The sequence below is a fragment of the Lathamus discolor genome, chromosome 5 (assembly GCF_037157495.1).
Source record: "Lathamus discolor isolate bLatDis1 chromosome 5, bLatDis1.hap1, whole genome shotgun sequence".
Taxonomy (NCBI): domain Eukaryota; kingdom Metazoa; phylum Chordata; class Aves; order Psittaciformes; family Psittacidae; genus Lathamus; species Lathamus discolor.
In genome coordinates this window covers 121786947-121802526 of record NC_088888.1, presented here as the reverse complement: position 1 = coordinate 121802526, position 15580 = coordinate 121786947, and the positions used below count along the sequence as shown (strand labels likewise).

The following is a 15580-nucleotide window of genomic DNA, read 5'->3' as shown; positions in this document are numbered from 1 at the left end:
TCAGAAATACACCCCCAGTCCTGCCACAAACACAGCAACATTAAGAACGTGCAATCAAACCACACACTTAATTGTGCTTCTCCAATGACACATTGTGGCTGAAGCACACTGAGCACTGATGCAAATGTCAAATTAGTAAGCAGCTCTGCATAAACTTCCTCCATGGCTTACATTAGACTTGGTACCTTGGTGTATTTGAGGTGCTCCACAGAAGAGTTAGTTACAGAGTCAAGGTTCCAAGAAAGGTATTCTGTACCATAAGCTTTTGTTTCCTGCCTGAGTTTTCCCAAGATGAAAAAATGGCATTCTGAGCTTTAGCTGTGGAGCAGAAAACAGTTCATTTACAAATAATCAATCCCATCAAATATAGTTGCTTGGAACACAGGTCAGTGTGAAATGCATCTGTTCTATGAAATGGAAGAAAGCAAACATGGCTGGGCGAAATATGATGGGTTGTGGAACAGGGGAAACTTGTTCTGTCCTTTGGGATGAATAAATCTTCACCAATCTCCCCCCTTCATTCTGGTCATTTGTAGAGGGAAGTGTATCCTGGTGAGATAGTAATCTCCAAAATCAGGAGCTCCTTGCATATTTCTGTTGTCTTCAGAAAAGAAAAGGCTATTAGAAATCTTGTCTCCTTGCTCACGGCAAACACACACAGCCTGATGGCCTCCTCTGTTCTCTGTATATCTTGTCCTGCTATGTTCTAAGTCAGCTTAATACATCAGAAAAACTCCTGAGCCCTCTGCTACTTTTGTGACAGCCTGTTTGTCAAAGCTACTTGTAAAGTTGAACGCTAACCGCAGAAGAGGATTCTGAAGATAATCTACTGAGAACAGCTTGAACCAGCTAGTTGCAGCACTGGGAACGAGGGGTTAACTTTAGAGAGAGAGGAAGTGAGCTCTCACTTTTAACAGCACAGCTGTCCAATGCAGAAATATCTTCCCCCCTGCAGATGTGGCTATGACTAATGCAGATCTATTTCCCTGTGTTAAGCCGTGTCGACACACAACAGGTAGTGCTTTCATTGTGTCACAAAAGACCCTGTGAAGACAGGTTACCAACAGACAAATTCTTCACAACCCAACTAAGGACAGTGCTGCTGTGAACTGTTCATCCCCATCCACTCCTCTGCCAGCAGAAAAGATCAGATGTTCACATTGTTCTAATGCACCTCAGACAAAAACAGCTGTGTGAGTTCAAGCCAGATGTTTGAACCGGCTAAGCTGGACTGGCTACTTTTGCTCGAAGCTGATCAGCCTGCATGGACGGACCCAGGAGAGGGTCCCTCACCATACCTCTGCATTGCTAAGGGATATTAATCCCTTTCAGCTATTCCAATGAAGGAGTAAGGCTGGGAAATGTGGGAACAGGGCATTTAAACTTCTATGCCTTCTCACATTTACGCACACATACCAGCTTAAGAGAGCATCTTTGAGAGGAGTTAACTAATAGAAATCATAAAACCTTACTTATGCAACCTATTTTATGCTGTAGGTAAATTTGCATTCACAACTTCTTTGACTCTTCTTCAGTTTAAGCAAAACATCTGTGGGATATGGGCCAGTCATTAAAGGTTCACTACAAGTATTGAGTATTTCATTGCACAGGGAAAAGACCACAGAGTGTCTGTGCACTGCTCTACCTCTTAAAATACTGCATAATATTAAAATATGAATTATTCAGTTTATGAAATCTGTGTCACAGGAGTTACACGCTGTTGCTTCTACTCAGTGTAACTCTGATAAGGATCTTATCAAAATCAGTCCATTGCTTAAGGTTATCTAGATGTTTCACGTGCTGAGTCATGGCTTATGTGAACTCACCTTGTTGTATGATACATACCAATCCCATTAATTAACTTAGTCTTGTATCCTTACATCTGTACCTATGATCCAAACCTGTATTGTTCATCCACAAATGCAAGCAACAGAAGTCAGACACATACATACTGTTGAAGCAGGTCATTATTTTGCTTCTTAATCATCTTTAAGAAGTATCAAGGTTTTGAAAGCTTGAAACACCAGATACGGGTATTGAGACTTATCGTAACGTAACTCACATAGAAAATTTACTGGATTTAAGCAAAGGTTTAAGCCAAAGATTTGGGAAACTGATTTAGAAACTGATGGAGAAGCAGCTCCAGAAGCACCTGACAAAAATATTCAACTCCTCGTGGATTTCCAAATTCTTTTCTCTATTCATCTTCCACTGTCTAAATCACTGAAAGGGAAAGGATTGAGACTTTGGAATAGAAGGGAATGTATATACCAGAAAACTCTGCGTAACTGTTGTAAAGGGAGCAACTGCCTAGGTGACACAGAATCAGACACAGGGTTGCCTTTGCTGAATGCAGTAGATTTGAAACTGATCTCAGAGGTTGACAGTCAGCAGACGCAAGTATGTGGAGCCAGAAGTATGGAATGAAACAATTGATGGCAAACCTAATCTCTAATCTAATCTAGGAATGATACTGGCAGAGGTCAAAGTCACATGTGACTAAACCTCAAGCTCTACTCTCAATAAGAGAGCGGTAACATAATCACTACCAAAAAGTGCAGGAGAATAATAAGGGTGAGGCATCATAAATCTAAGCCCACACATCACTGATGCGCTAAATTCAAAGCCAGGAACTCCATTCTTTGTACTTGGTGTATTTTTGAGCCTGAACAGCATATCCCAATTCCACGGTGTCTGAATTTGCTTTCTGTTGTTTGACTGTGAAAGAGAACCTTCAGTTCATGTCCAGAGTTTTAACCAAGGCAGTGAAACCTACCCGAGTTAGAATCTCAAATAACAACCAAGAAAAAGTCTCTTACCTCCATTGGGATGTTAGTACCAAAGCCTAACGATGGCACAGAAGTGGTCAGAATCAGATGCTCTGCTGAGAGCATAATAGCTGATGAAACGGGACAGCGATGAATAGCAAAGAGAGAAAGGAAAAGAAACAGAAGAAGGCAAATATATAGCAGTTCTAACAGAGGGCATATTTTCCTACAGAACAGGGCTGTAAGGAGGCTCTAAACAGAGAGGAAATAGGATTATCACTGAAATAGTGAGTGCACTAAGACATCTTTGTGAACTCTTTCCACTGGCATCAGTAGCATTGCCACTGTTAGACTGCAACAAGGAGAGTTTTACATTTACACATCAGCCTACAGATCAAAGCAAAAAGTACAACTAGTTATTCTGCACCAGATTACTCTTAACTCGCCGATTTTGACAGATCCCTGCACTACTAAACCCATGAGGAACAAAGTAAACCAGATGCCATTTCAGGAAAACAAAACCTACATCTACGTTGTGAAGTTTAAACTATGGGAGGCTTGCCTGGTGAAAACTGCAACAGTTTTGCTGTTAATGACACTTGCGACTGGAATGAGTTACTGTGCATCACACAAATTCCATCATGCTCCTCCACCACTGAGAGGTCTGTACATGCTCAGGCTGAGGGAGGAATGTTTCATATCTGCATAGCTTCACAGAAAAACTAGAGGAACTCTGCAACTATTTGAACCTGCTAAAGAAATAGGCTGACACTGACTTTTGCAGGTTGCTCTTCTTTGAAAGTCTGAGTTTCTTGGCAAACACATAAAGAAAAATAGAAAGAAACTGCATTAAGTTGAATTTGCTGTTAGAATCTGAACCTAAAAGCTACTGGCAAAAATAAAGGGCTGATCTCAGCTCTCCAAAAATTCAGAGAGGTGGGAGAAAGGAGCGCAGGAAGGGGTGAAGTGTAGGTCAGAGGATGGTGTCTGAAAAGAACACGGGGATAACCTGAAGTTTAAAATGGTTTATAACCTCAGAGCTGAATGTGAGGCCTGTAACATGCAGTTCTAAAAGCACGCAGCCTCTGAAACCTTTTCCAGCGCTCGAGCAGCAGCTGAGGCTGCATATAACAATATAACAGCTAAATCATAGCTTAACAGCCGTAGATCTCAAACCATGTATCAAGCCTGTCTTTACAGGGAGTGTTTTACTGTAGGTTTGCAGTGAACACTCTGGTGCTTACCAGAGTGCTTCACCCAAACCTTGTTCAGTCCTGGGGAAGCAGCCATGTAAGGCCCAAGAGCCTCAGGCTCCTGGTGGATTTGCTCTCTTTCTACATGGAGTCTATGGCCAGGGCACAACCTGAATCCAGAGGAAACCAGAGTGAAATACAAGCTTGTTGAAAACTCTTCCTGGTGCTCAGGTATCCATCAGCAAGTCCAGCTGCCTACACCCTCAAGTCCAGTACTTTCCATTTCCTTCCTTATCTTCACGTCTTGTGGTATATTCTTGCCAAGGCAACTCAGCACATTGCAGTACCGTCCACATGTCCCTGACCTCCTCCAGTTTGCAGTTTCTTTCTGTAAACTGTCGCCTTTTCTGTTCACCCTCTGCTTTCCACTGCCATTAAGGGCAGGCTCTACAGCCCCACTCAGCACACAGCATGGCACCAGCAGAGATAAGCTGTATCAGCAAATAGGACGAAGGATGGATAACAATTATAAGATAGTTTTATGGCTGCACAGTTCTATAAACAGCATATGTCATAACTGTATTACTGAGATGGACTTTATATGGGGTGAAGGTGAGTCCATTAACTGCTTGACTACATCACTAGTCAACAGTGAGATAACCATTATCTCGTGGACATAGCAGCCCAGTATCTTTTCTTACAGATACACTGGAATAATTCATTTGCAACAGGACTTTGATTTCCAGAAGGCACTAACCAGGCTCAAATCAAAACATAGTTTGTATTTTCCAGCTTATTCTATAACCAGAAACCACTAGTACTGCAATTCTGGAAAAAACTATGTGCTTTTACCTCCCCTTTCCAACCAGGTACCTGTCACTTCAGGAACATTAATTAAGATGGATCCATTGTGATTTCAAGAGTACTTTTTGTCTAAGCTTGATAAATTTATCACAGACAGCCTTAACAATACAGAACGAGTTATATCTGCACTTTCTGCAAGTCTCTGCAATTAATTTTCTATTTGTGAAAGGAAATGGAAAATTAAATATTGTGCCCTTTCTAATGCAGAGGCAGATGTAACGAATGGCTTTGGCAAACACTTGTCAAAGTATGTTAACCAGCATCTACAAATCTTTTCCTTCCCCAACAACAGTTTTAGGGTCTGTGATAATTCACTTCCCTTTTTTGTCAGCCTGATGTGACATACTGAATCCTCTGTATCTAGATAAAAGAAACATAACTGAATTCAAGCTGCAAGCCAACTGTCTTCATTGGTTTTTAACCACTGGCTTGAGAGATCCCAGTTGCAGATTAAAATCCACAAAGAGCTCTTCCACTCAGTGTTCCCACTGGACAACAATGCTCTCAGCAGAGATCTGGTAGGCAAACTTGAACAGAAGTCTCCCAGTTCTGGAAGAGGCTGCCAACCCATCCTGATCACTGCTCTTAAAGGGAAGAATCAGTGCACTCTGCATGGCTTGTCAGCATCATGTCTTTGGGTGGGGACTGGAGCACCCATATGCCTTCCATCTGGACTTGAAAATGGACTTCAATACCTGTAAGTCTTACCTAGACTGTCAGAAAGTATCTATAAAACTCCTGCAAACAGAGCATCCCATCCTGCTTCCAGGCTCCCAGTTTGCTGCAGCTCTCTGTTTTATTACTGCAAATGGTGAATGCCCATAAAGCAGACCTAAAGAGCATGATGTTCAAAACGTGAGTTCAAAAGAGTGAGAAGACTGCAGTGAGAGCTGAAGTTCCATTCTTTCAGCTGAAGCTAGTGAACAAAGCTTGCCAGAGTTGTGTTCAAAACATGGGAAATTAGTCATCAAAACATACCTGAGTTTAATCTTTTAGTTTGCCAACTTTAAGCTTTAAAAGGTTAAGAAACCTTAAGATGAACATTACCGGTAATTCCTTGAGTTTGGCCCTTTGGGGCATTCTGAATCAGTCCCTAATTACATGACCACATCCAATTCTACCCTTACCATGAGATTTCTCTTGTTCATGAGCTATGGAAGCAAAGCATGGTTTCAAAGCTTGAGGTTCTTTAATCTTTTCACATGACTAAGGCAAATTAATGCTGCCCTGAAAACAGGCTAATAACCTGAATTTACCACAGAATTACTCTGTTAGGCAACCTAACAGCAAAACTAGAGTGTCTATACATATGCATAATTATCACTGTATATTTACTTACCTTTAGGATGCAATGTCAAGGAGGACCCAAAACATGTTTCAATTAAAACTTGCATCGTACTTGTTATTAACAAGAAGTCTGAATTTAACTTCTCTGAGCAGTTTTGACTCTGGCTTTTTCTACTTTTTGGAGGCCTTGAAACTTTCCTAATACTCTCACAATACTCTCAAACCAATTGCTTTTAACTTTTGGATGTATGATATATTAGTGTGATGCAAACCAGCAAGTTTAAGTGACTTGTAAAGCCTGAAATATTATAGCAGTCAAGGACAAAGCAACAGTGCACAAAAAGAAAGCAACACCAAATTGCTTGTAGGTCAGCAGTAAAACTACTAAGCTACAAGAACTTCCCCAGTGTTATGCAAAAGAGGAAAACAGAGTCCACAAAAGCAAAATTGAAATGACACAGCAGTACCACCACCATGCTATTCTGAAAACAGACTAAGGAGAAAGAACACCAGGTTAAACACTCACTGCTCAGAAGGCACTGTTCCACCTAAACAAGCTGTAAATGCAGCAACACTCATCCTGGGAGAAGCCTGTCCTCTTACAGATTCTTCAGAGCCTTCTGATTTTGTGATGTTCAGCACTGCAACAGCCAAAGACATGACTGTAGTGACAGGACAAGGGGTAACAGGTTAAAACTTAAACAGGGGAAGTTTAGATTGGATATAAGGAGGAAATTCTTTCCTATTAGGGTGGTGAGACACTGGAATCGGTTGCTCAGGGAGGTTCTGAGTGCTCCATCCCTGGCAGTGTTCAAGGCCAGGTTGGATGAGGCCTTGTGTGGGATGGTTTAGTGTGAGGTGTCCCTGCCCATGGCAGGGGGGTTGGAACTAGATGATCTTGAGGTCCTTTCCAACCCTAACTATTCTATGATTCTATGATTCTATGCAGCTGCCTGTATGCAAACTGTTCCACAAGCACATCCAGGGAAGGCTCCAGACGGAACCCCTCTCCTAAACTGGCCAGGCATTGGTTGCATTTCAGCATCTTGGCTATCTCTGCACAAATATGGTCCCCTGCTATCAACAGCATCAAGCAAGAGTTTCACTCCAGCGTCAGAGCAGTTCAGCATTCCAACCAATTTCCTCATGCAAGGAAACAAGTAGTAAGGGAAAGTCCCTGGAGCCATCAGCAACCTACTGGTACTCCCTGAGGAAATTTGGATTCCTGCTGTGTTCAGTTTGAGCAGACACACAAGTCTTGTTGTAAGCCAACAGTAAAGGCCTGTATAGGTCAAAATTTGGTTCCCCCAAAAGGTTGGGGAGCAGATGAACCATATTTTTGCATATAAGTGGAATATAAGCATCTCTGAACACATCAGAAGCAGTACACATGCACACTGAAAAAAAACCCAAGCTCAGGGGGGACTGACATCACCAAGAAGTTTCTGAGATACTTGGATGCCTTCCAGGCATGCTACACCTCAAAACAACTACAACTATCCAGCCAATGCAGAACCTGCAATAAAATGAATGCTGAAGAAGGCATCCTTGCTAAAGTCACAGACCCCACAAGCTGAATAAGCAGCATGAGGCTATTGAAGAGATGGGTAAATTGCACTTTTGCATGGATACAGATTTTGCAAAGCCATTGAAAAGCATTCATCAAGAAATACTACCCAACTTGGAAGGAGCAGTCAGTCCCATTATTCATTGCCAAAGCCAGACACAGGCACAAGTTACTGTGGAAGCACGTTACTGCATGGTGAACATAAGCAGGTGAATGCAGATGTCAAAGAACGTCCTATGGGACCCAACTTGCCACAGAGGAATACTGTCATCAGCAAAAGCAACCAAGGGCATTTCTGAGCCTCAGAAACAAAACTGTTGATATTCTGGTGTACAGGCACAGGAGACAGCGTGGCAGAAGAGGTGCAGAGCACAGCTGGATCTTCAGGTGTCTGCTAAAAGGCACTATCATGGTAGAGTTAAACAAGTTGAAACTGGAAACAGCTGCAGAACTACATACAGCCCATCCTTGCTTTTACTGCAGGAGGTACAAGCTGAACCTGAAAAGCAACTCAGAAGATACCACAGCGAAAAATGCATCTGGGGTCAGGGGTTATTAGGGTTTGTTGACATTTATTTGAGCCTCTCGGATGCAGACAAATTCCTGGTGTGAATTACAGGCAAAACTGCACTACAGATATCGCTAATTCAGTGCGGCAGAGCCTTCCTAAGGAGCTGCTGAACAAGGACACCAACCCCAGGATACTGCCATGTGAAAAGGGGTGTTCAGAGAAGCAGAATGCAGGCCCTCCTTCCTAGGAGATGGACAGTAGCAATGTGAGAAAACATATCCATCCAAACTGAATGGGCAGCTGCTGCAGCACTGCTTGAATGCGAACATTAGGCTACTCATGGTGCAGGAGGAAGATGTCATAAAACTACACTTTTAGAAGCTTATAACCTGAACTCAGCCAGGGCTCACAGGCACAGTCAGGGCAGGTCAGTACAACTCAACTCCAGTTTGATGCACAAGCACTTCTTTTTCCATGCCCATTACACAGAATTAAGTAGAAACAGGTACACAAAATACTTCCACCCATGTGATACGAGAATTACTATGCTAAGGTTTTAGAATACAGGCAGCAAAAGAAATTAACAGGAAGATCATACTTAGCTTCTGACAGCAGTGTGGCATCATGGAGATGTAGTACCTAAACAAGATCTTCAAACAAATACAGAAAACAGAAGTGAGCTAATAATAGACTCAGGATGCTTCATATGTTACTCTCAAGGCTGGGATGGAAAGAATATGAGAACAAACCCCAGAGGACCAAATGTTTTACAAGTGTTCATATTCATCTTTCTGCTCAAAAAGGCAGTAACTCAGAATATGCTTCCCAGGAACAGTGTAAACACAGTGTGAATTGAGCAGGCATAAGTCATACATAAGGCAGTCAAACTATGAGGCACAGGTCACTAAAACCATGGAACCCTTCTCTTTCTATTGTTCTGGAGTAGAGACCTGAGTGTGGAAAGTAACAGATGCTGGCCAAGCATGTCAAATGATATCAACGTCATGATGAGTAAAGATGAGACACATGAGGAAGTGCAAGCAAAACAAGAAGTAGATGTGAACTTAGACAAGACTCCTAAGAGACTGTGAAGTAAAACAGGAATGAAACTACTGCCCCCATCGTATTTAAATGTCATCATTATTGTAAATGACTGCTCTGACTTCTGAGAACTAGACAGGTAGTCTTTCACTACCACAATAGTCACCATAAAGAATGTTTCTGGCCATCTGGTGTCCCAAATCATGTAGATTCAGAAAACAAGTTTTCAGCTACCAAGAAAAGAGAATTCAGCTCCACCACAGCATCACCATACCCCACACACATCAAAAGGTCAAACTGAATTAGTAAGTTATGAACAGCAATGATAGGCAAGTCATTCCAGGGTGGGGAACATCTGGGAAGGCACTGAAAAGAGAGCAACCAGTGCTAAAAATCAGACAGCATATATAGTAGAATTATTTCCTTTGCTAAATCATACCCTCCCAGGCAGTGCTTTGAACAGGTAAATTCTCATTCACATAGCATGGCTATGGTTGCATCTTTCTCACTGAAGTGGCAAATATGGTCACACACCCATTCGGAGACACACACATGAATGTGGGAAGTGATAATGTACTTACTCCAGCTGAATTAGTGGAACAAAACCAACATGAGCCAATGAAGCTCATGAATATCTGACACTCTTTCAAAATCCCCTGGAGAATAAAGGCAGGACAATACCAAACTCACAGGGCAATACCTGATTTACCAATCAAATAAACAGATGCTTTAAAAGTCAAGCTCACTTGATATGTTTGTGCATTCAGATGTGCACACACATGATATTACAACCCTTATGGAAACACAGTAAGAAAGTTCTGTAAGCATGTTTACTTTATATCTTAGATAACTACACCACAAAGGAAGTGATTCATACTTGCCCAAAGGCAGGCATTCTGCTGAGTTCATGTGTCTATGGCTACATCCAGGCACCTTCAGACAGGTACTATTTGTGAAATAAACGTTAAAGCATTGAATTCAGGCATAGGTAACAGACAGGCTGTGGCATCCTGGAGCTCAGCAGGGGCTAATGTAGCCTGCTGGAAAGTTATCATCACATCATTAGCAGAAACACCAGTCTTTATTTTGGGGAGGGATGGCAGATCTACCACACAAGTTGTTAAGTATGTTTGTTAAATACTTAACACTTTTTGCACCACTGTGAATGTTTTATTCTTCTTTGTTTAGAGCAGTGGTGAAATCACCATCTCTGGAAATCTTCGAAAACTGCAGATGAGGCCCTTGGTGCCATGGGTTAGTGGTGGCCTTGGCCGTGCTTGGGGCTGGAACTGATGATCTTAAAGGTCTTTTCCAATCTGGCTGATTCTATTCACAGCAGCTTTTTTTTTTTTTTGGGGGGGGGGGGGAAGCAACTAGCACACCATGCTTATGTGATAGGTCACAAGAAGCAGGTTTCAGATGCTGAGACAAGAGGGGAACTCCACACTACACCCTGAACTTCCAGTCTCGGGACTTGACCTCATGGCAAAAATCCTCAGAGATCCTCCCAAGATTGCTACTTTCACTTCTCTGGTAAAAGAAAGCGTTGCTTCTCTCTGCTGCTTTATCCTTCTTTTGGGATACAGTAAGTATGAACAGCCACAGTTTCTAAAGTGCTTCCTCTTCTGAACAGGGAAAATTAAACCTTCAAATGAGTTGTAACAGCAGCATCTCAAATGAAAACAAGGGACAGTGCCTCCATCAGCATTCTTTAGCGGCATAGCTATGTCAAGATAGCTCTGCTGATAAATATCAACAATAGATACGGTGTATGGTTTAAGTTGTAGTTTGTGCTGGAGTGACTTAGCTCAATCAGGTTTTAACACAACAGCTGCTTTGCTTAACCAGGCTCAGCATGTTAAAGTAAACGGATTTGCCACAAACAGGACGAATTAACTTCAGCCCAGACAAAACATGTATACTGCCCACAAGGATGTGGGCCGAGGTGAAAATACAGCTGCATTGTCGCAGCCTGCTCCTCACTGAGTGCATATCAGCTGAGGAACTAACACTGATTAGTTACCCAAAGTTAGCTCGTCTCTTTCTACAAGGCACTGAACCATGCCATATAGCCCCATCTGCGGCTGCTCACCAGTATTCTGCCTCTTAGCTCCTGAACTGGCTCTTGTTCTCTGCAGAGCTGCACTCCTGCATCTTCTGACATGAGCAACCATACATACCCAGTGCCACAAGCAGATTATCCATGAGGATGGGCCACTGGTAGCTCTTCAAAGCCTTTCTCAAGGCATCCCTAACGGACAAGTGCAATCACTTCTGATTTTGAAGATGACCTTCACCACCACAGAGGCTGAGATGAACACAAGTGCATCACATAAAACCACACCAATCCAAACCAAATAAAAAGTCAACTACATGGCACATTCCATAGCAGCACTGTTTAGACTGCCACTTCAGCAAGGTATCAGTCACTTTATGTTCTGTATTCTCTAACTGCCTAACAGAGGTTCTAGGTAGCCATTTGGGCTTCTGGGCACCACAGGATAAGTATTTAATGATACAATAGCTATAACAATGGATGAGCCTATTGTTCACCCTCTCCCTGGTTATTATGATGACTCCATGTCCTCCTCCCTTATACCCTCCCCCCCCCAGTGAATTCCCTTCAATTCTTTGTATCTCACCCACAAGTTCCACTTTCAGTGAATTATTATGCAGGAGAAGTGGGGGGAATAAAGCAAGTGTAAAAAAACTCACACCAGCAAATAAAGCATGAATGTTTTAGCATTTATGCAAAGCCCTACAGGTATAAGGGGTTTAGGGAATTAAGATATGCCCTTCACCCCAAGGATCTTCAATGTAATGCAGACAGTAGTATGTGAGTTAAGAGTCAACATAGGAGAAAGGCAAGACAATACTGCAGTGAGAGATTACGAAGTACAGTAACACTGCCTTTACACCAGGGCAGGGGAAAGGCTATGACATCGAAAACCCATTCAAAATCATTTCAAGCTGAGGTATTAAAAGAGATATCTTCCACCATTTCTAAGGTGGTTTTATCCCCCCTGTTTCTAGGTACATTTTGGTCTGAATTTCAACAAATAGGAGGCTGTGGTGAAAAGATTAATTGACTTACTATAGCAACACAAAACTTAGAACTGGATTTCTTGCTCAGCTTAAATGGGTGCCAGGGAAAACAGGGCAAAATATTTCATTAACTTTCATTTTCACAATTCTGGGGCTATTCATCTTTGAGAAGTGTAATAAAGTTATACGAATACAGGTGTCCACCTAAAATTACTTGTTTTGGAACTCATATAGCTTAATATTGCAGCTACGCACACAAAAAATACTGCTGCCAATGTGTCAGTGGGTAATACAGGATCCATTGCACTCAAATGGAGAAGGATAGTAGTCAAAGTGTTTACATGAATGAAGGGTAGGTAGGAAGTGGCAATTTCATTTCACATACATCTAGGGCTTTCTCATTAGGCCATGAAACTCACAGGTATTAATCATGAAAATAAATGTTCCTTGCCCCTAGGTGCGACACAGTTCTTACACAAGAGAAATGACCAATACAACTCTTTCTCTGATCAAATTACTGAAGATGAAATGAATTTTAAAACAATATCCCGGGTGGATTATGCATTTAGCTACTTAAGAAAAGACTTTGTGAGGACCCTCATTTATTACTTTGAAAAGCATAGCTGGGTGTTACCAATAATTAAGGCACAGCCTTGTTCATGCCTCACCTTAAAGGCTTCGGAGCTGAAGAGCCTGTGGATAACAGCCAGCTGCCCTATTGCACCTCACACTTTGCTTTGAGAAGTTTTGAAACAGAAGTAAAATGAGGTAAATTATGTGGTGTCTTTCATCAGCACTTTTCTGCTGATCTATTATAGGAAAACACAAGTGTTTTGTCTATTGTCTGTTAAAAGGACCTGATAGAACCGATCTTTCAGATGAGTACTTACCTATACGCTGTATGTAATCTCACTAAAATAATACAGAAATCACTGAAAGGCAGATGTTTAATTAGCTCTAGACCCACAATTTAATAGGATTTCATTTAGGTTGGGCTTCTCACGAGTATAAAATGAAGCGTGTGATGTATATTTGCAGGATTAAGGCTCGTGGGCTGATTGCCAGACCTACACTAGAGCCCCACTGGGGTTGTGCGCAGCCAGAGCTGCTCACACACATGCTGCACAAGCAGAGCCTACAGTGAAACAAATCTTTTGTGCCATTCAGCTGCCCCTGTGGTTCCTTCCTCTACTCCACTTTAGCCAGCTCAGGACATTAAAAACAAATAACCACAACTCACATTCCAAAAATACCAGGGGATTGGTTTAAGAAGCATGACATTAGCAGCCAGGTCAGAAAAAAAAAAAGGGTATCTTTTCTACTGGAACTGTACCTTTGGAACTCTTGTGAGGTCTTAGTCAATGGAGCCACATTGTGTTTAGGACACATTTTCAAGCTTTCCTTCCTAATGCCAGCAGGTTTAAAAAGTTTGGAACAAAAGGTCTGATTTTCAGGAATCAAACTGGTCCTTCAGTATGAAAACAAAACCAGAAAACCCCACACATAGTTGGAAATGAGATCATAAGCTCTACTGGTTTTTAACACAGACTACAGCTCTGTGACCTTTCCAGCCCCTCTCACCTAGCACTGCTCTTGGCCTGCCTTTCTCCTCACCACATCATACATCCCTGTCCACTTCCTTGTACTTAGAACTGGCATTTGTCAAATCTCACAGTAAGATATTTTGAGCGAGCTGCAAACACGAAAGCTTTTCTGCAGGTTTAGGTTCTTGAACCTACTTAGATTAGCATGAGAGAAGCTCCTGTGCCAGTGTAAGGGAGGCAGGGTGGAACAACAGCACCAGTTTAGAGAGGCTTCATATGGTCTGGAATCACAGTTACGTTTAGCTGCAGCCCAACCAAACTACAGCCACCAGTATTCAAGTGTCCAACAGAGTAATTATTTGCCTTAAATAATGTTTTCAATTCCTAAAAAGCATAGAAATAAGCTCTTCTTTCAGACACACCAGTGTAAATCAACAGCAGTGACAGCAATCTAAGTTTACCTCAGTGTAATTGACAATAGCTTTTGGCACATCTGACAGACGCAAGTGGGACGGTGTCTGAACCACATCTGAAGCTCCTTAGTGCAAGGGTTGTTACATGAACATCTCTAATTACACCACCACTTCAGTAATTACAACTAAACTATTATGTTTTGTATTCAAGTCAGTTTATTCAGTGGCAGTTCTGTGGTAACATGATTAATACCCAGCAATCAAGTAAATAGTTTCCTACTATCTGTGTCTGCATAGCAAAGCCTGTAAGCTAAGCAGCAGTGGGTGAACTCCGAGCCTTGACAGGAGAGTTTCAGGATACTGAGAACTTGATCCACATCCCCCAGAAATCTTATAGGTTTGGTTTGGGTTTATTTAAACTGACCTCAGTGAACTTTGACCACGGTTAAGCACTGCAGGCAGCCCAACCGAGCTGAGTAGGTGGCTCTTTCCTGCAACAGAGGAGACACAACATCAGTGTCAAAATATACTCAGAATAACAGAGGTATCACTGGGGATGTTCAACTGAGGTTCAAGAACTATCAAAGATAGCAGGGGGGTTGGAACTGGATGATCTTAAGGTCCTTTCCAACCTTAACTATTCTATGATTCTATGATACAGAAGTAACAATGCCAGAAGGATGGAAATTCACAGGGCACTTAAGAGTCAGGCTAATTCAGGCAAATTCCAGTTTGAGTAATTAGATTGTACTGTTTCCAAATTACTGTTGTGATCAGAAATGTGTTTCTTCCCAGTCTGAAGTGTGGTTAAACCTCACTCTGCACCATTAATCAGCTGCATGTTTAGGTGTTAGGTGATATAATCAATCTACCCCGTTTGTAGAGTGTTGCAGGACTAAAAAGCCTTATATAAATGAAGAAATTATCCCTAAAAAAAGGGCGTAGTGGTGACAGCACGGAGGAGAATGTTTGTGTGTGGTCTTCTCATTAATGTTTCCTTCCAATTCGAAACAAGAACATACTTAAAAGGAAAGCAAAAGAGTGGAGGGGGAAGGACAGGGGAGAGAGGCGACACTGAAGTATTCCAAACAAAAGGGAGGAAGAAAGAAGGAAAACTGTACCAAAAGGAGTAGATGATATTAAAAAGTGAACTTTTCTAGATGATCTATAAGAGCAAAGTGTAGGATGAGCTACCAAATAATTAATTCTAAAGCTAATTCATATGCCTACACAGTACTAAAGGAGAAAGTGGCTACTCCTGAGGGTTTTCCATTTCTGTTCACTTTTTAACTAAGGACAAAAAAAAACTTAAAGGCACATTAAAATTAGTAGCTATCACTAAATTAC

General features: G+C 41.8%; 1 protein-coding gene across 26 annotated transcripts in view; it reads right to left on the bottom strand.

The window, feature by feature from the left end:
- Positions 1–15580, bottom strand: part of BCL11A (BCL11 transcription factor A) — a 148161-nt gene that overhangs the window by 107851 nt on the left and 24730 nt on the right. For 17 of the 26 annotated variants that reach the window (XM_065682423.1, XM_065682417.1, XM_065682421.1 and 14 more), the window contains one exon: positions 14658–14724. The exons of 4 other annotated variants lie outside the window; for them this stretch is intronic. The gene's annotated coding sequence lies outside the window, so the exon portion shown is untranslated. Of the gene's footprint in view, positions 1–6638; positions 6754–8788; positions 8841–14657; positions 14725–15580 lie in introns of all 26 variants that reach the window. 5 more of the 26 variants (XM_065682414.1, XM_065682409.1, XM_065682415.1 and 2 more) reach the window with 3 other exon arrangements.